The sequence below is a fragment of the Lonchura striata genome, chromosome 18, assembly GCF_050655825.1.
Source record: "Lonchura striata isolate lonStrDom1 chromosome 18, ASM5065582v1, whole genome shotgun sequence".
NCBI lineage: Eukaryota > Metazoa > Chordata > Aves > Passeriformes > Estrildidae > Lonchura > Lonchura striata.
Genome location: NC_140720.1, coordinates 5587411 through 5590975, shown reverse-complemented (window position 1 = coordinate 5590975; position 3565 = coordinate 5587411). Strand labels below are relative to the sequence as shown.

The 3565-nt window shown below is 41.7% G+C and overlaps 1 long non-coding RNA gene across 1 annotated transcript in view; it reads left to right on the top strand.

The window, feature by feature from the left end:
- LOC146765822 (uncharacterized) overlaps window positions 1-3565 on the top strand; it is a 67899-nt gene that overhangs the window by 41767 nt on the left and 22567 nt on the right. The window contains exon 3 of the long non-coding RNA XR_014949319.1: window positions 3045-3204. This is a non-coding gene — a long non-coding RNA (uncharacterized LOC146765822). The remainder of the gene's footprint in view (window positions 1-3044; window positions 3205-3565) is intronic.

Here is a 3565-nt window from a genome sequence, read left to right as displayed (position 1 = left end):
GTAAGTGACTCTGAGCTCTCTGCCCTTTCCACAGTGCAGAGCCAGTGCCTGCACGTACCCATTTCCTTGGGAAGCTCTGCAAAAGGGCAAAGCTGAAAAATGCACTGCTGTGAAGCCAGCCCTGATCCAGCTCTTCCTCCCCTGCAAGTCCCGAGGGCTTTTCTAGCATGCTACTGTCAGTACAGGAAAAAATGAAATTTTCCTGAAGGTGTTTGGGAGTCAGGATTAAGTATGCTGACGATTATTTTCTTTGCACAGAGCTACCATGTGTTCAGGTTTTCCTGGATAGTTCCTTTTTCCTATTACAAATAATGCATAGCAGAATTAGAAGAATTTATATAATTGTTAAAAAGGTGGAATTTTCAAAGGGACAGAGATAAAAGCTACTGTTTGTCTAGGATTCCTGGCTATCCAGCAGCCAGTTGCTGGACTTTTGGCATTCCTGGTTTTGTCACAATCCCAGTGTCTGAGATTACCCTATGTGTGCAGATCAGCAGCACAGAATGCACACACAGGATTCTTCTTGAAAATGCTGCATTCATTGTGCCAATAGACAGATTTCTGCAAGGAAATATTTACCTCCACTTGGCTTTTAGCAAGTCTTCCTGTACCTCAGCCTGTCAGTAGGATGCTGTCATCAATCCACAAATCCTGCAAACGCCCAGGACAGATATAATTTCAGTTGAATCAAAAAGGTCACCCAAGAGCAGCACAGTAACACAACCAACTCAATCTCATGGGGTATTTGTCAGATCTTGTTCCTGTGTGTTCTTCTCAAATCTGACTCTCTTTAGATTCTGACTGAGCCGTCACACTTCTGCCTGTGCCCCCGGTACTCAGACATATGTTCAGCTTTGGTTAAATTTGACTTCTTGTTGTGTTATGCAACTGAGTTTTACTCAGTGTTATCTTTTGATTGACTCCTCCACTATTCCCCTCCCAACAGATTTATCTGAGGCCAATGACAGCCAGCAAATACTTACTAGAACTCTTGTCTTTGGCAGCACATGCTGGCAGTAAGTGTTTTCAGGCAGTTTGAGAAGTGGGTGTCACTTACATTAGCTCACTCTAAAATCTTGACTCACCCTTCATGCACATAATCCCTCCCTCAAATTCTAGGCCATGGATTTTAATAGAGTTTCCAAAGTAGGTGTGAGGGCCACTGGCTGTGCTAATTTAGTTCCTATTGATTTATCTTGTCTCCTTTCATGGCAGCAAATTGTAAATGCTTCCTTTGCTTCACTGGGTGTTTGCTCCCTGTGTGACAAGTCTCTAGCATTGATGGAATGTGTTAGTGAAAAGTGCCTTGATGTCTGTTTTCAATATCACAGAGACAGAGCCATCATCCAGTGACAGTCCCACTCTGGGAGAGCTGACTCCTTCAGCCTCTACCTATTTACCCAGAGAGGAAAGCTGGGCCCTGTGATGTGAAGGGCCCATAGTAAGACACAAATAAAACTCTAGAAGACATTAAATAAACCTGTCTTTAGCACTGGAGGTCAGACTTGCTGTCAGTGCAGAGCAAAGAAGTGGAAGTGCACGGTACAACGATGCGATAGAGGAAAACTGATGCTTCATTAGTGTGAGCAAAGGCAGCTCCATCCAGCCTTTCCTTTGCCTTGGTCCAGTCCTGAGCCCTGAGAAGGGCTGTGATCCAGCTGCTTTTACTTCTCACTCTTGATTTGAGTACTAATCACCTATTTTTTTACAAATATAGCATGAAGCATTCACTCTAGGGAAAAGGACATTTAGCCACAGCCTACAAAGACTATAAATTTGCTCTTTGGTTATAATTATGTATTACATTGATGTTGTTTTTTAATGAACAAAACAAGTGACTTAATCTTTATAATTACACATTTGAAAAAAAGAAATGTTACAGATGCCTTTTGCAGTGTGTTTCCCCTGCCTCCTCCACTGGGAATCCCAGCCTGTGCCTCTGAAGAAGATATGCTGGGACTGGCAGTTGCCAACTCAAATCCACAAACTTCTGGTTGTGCCAGTTTGTGAATTACAGACCTGCTGTCTGCAAATGACTGGTTTTCAAAGCAAAGGCAGCCATCATTTCAAAGGCTGAAAAAGAAATCTATCATAAATCAGTGTATGTGGATTTTATTTATAAAGATCTAATTAAATTTTGTTCTGTAATTCCAATGTGCTGTTTACACACACAGTGTATATTTTTTCTTCCTCTTTTTGGCCATGAACACAAGCAATATACCTCATATATAATTCTCTTCCTCCATAATGTGCCTGTTTTTATGCTGGTAAAGTAAGATCTTAGCCTATTGTAGATTTTTACAGTGCACTGTAGAATTTTTATAGTATGTTACAGTCTGGTTTGGAGATCATCCAACCAAGCAATCTGCTTCCTTTTAAAAAATAACATAAAATACTGCATTTTTCATAATATGTATAAAGCCATGCAGAAATCCAAGCACGGAAAATAAACAGAGCATTGCCAACACTAAGCACTTAGCAGTCCTGTCCTAGGCCACAAAATCACAAGTTTGTCTTACAAATCTTGAGATTTCAACAAAACATAATTTTAGGTTTCCTCTATTTGCCTTTCTTCCTTTTAAAACTTTTTGGTTGTTTTTAAGCTATTCTGTACAATCACAAAAGTTGTCAATCTACCTTCAGCTTTAAAAAATGCTGAATTTATCACACAATTACAGGATATGAGGAACCAGAGCTTTGAAAAACAACTGTAACAAAATCTATGGTAAAACTGCAAAGGTTGGTGCTGATGCAGGCTGAAATCCACTACCTGGCATAGAACTGACACACCCTCATCCCTTTTAACCCTCTCTGAGATGCTCAGAGAGCTAAGCAGGAGCTAAGACTGCCCTAAACACATGCAACAGTTGATTGTCTCTACTTACTTTTGAAAATTCAAAATTTTCAGCTTACTATTGGACAGATTTTCTGCTACCAAACCAAACAGGATTGTAGGGTGGAAAGGGTATTTCAAAATAACTTGAAATGTTTTGTTCAACCTAAAATATAATTTCCTTTAGCAGAGTTTTGATTTTTTTCCCCAGGAAACACTGAAAATACAGCATTATTGATCAATCCACAGCAGGCACTGCTTCCCCCCGACTTGTTCTGCATAACTCTTAGCCAGAAGCCTCTGTTGTCACTGCTCCTGTGCTGGTTCACTTCCATGGAGAGACATCCATGCCCTTCCTTGAGAACAGGCAAGTCTGGTGTCACTGAGAGCTTGACCAAACCCACGAGTGGCTGGGGCTCACCCAGGGATGCACAAGGGCTCATGGTGCTGTCATGGTTTTATACACAAGAGTCACACAGAGTTCCCACACCTCTACAGGCACTTGTTAGTTACTGTGTTTGCTAAAGAGTGAAAGAAGCACCATACCCTGTGCAGTGGCACTGCAGAGCCATGCCTTGGGAAGGGCTGGGCTGCATTCCCATCCTCCACCTGCACCCAGATCCTTAAAGTTCACAAGATGGGCCTGCTCAGATTTCCCTGGTAAAACAAAAAACACTTCATGGTAGTCTGCAGGGCCAGACAAACAAGCATTAAGTGACAGGTCTTCTGTCT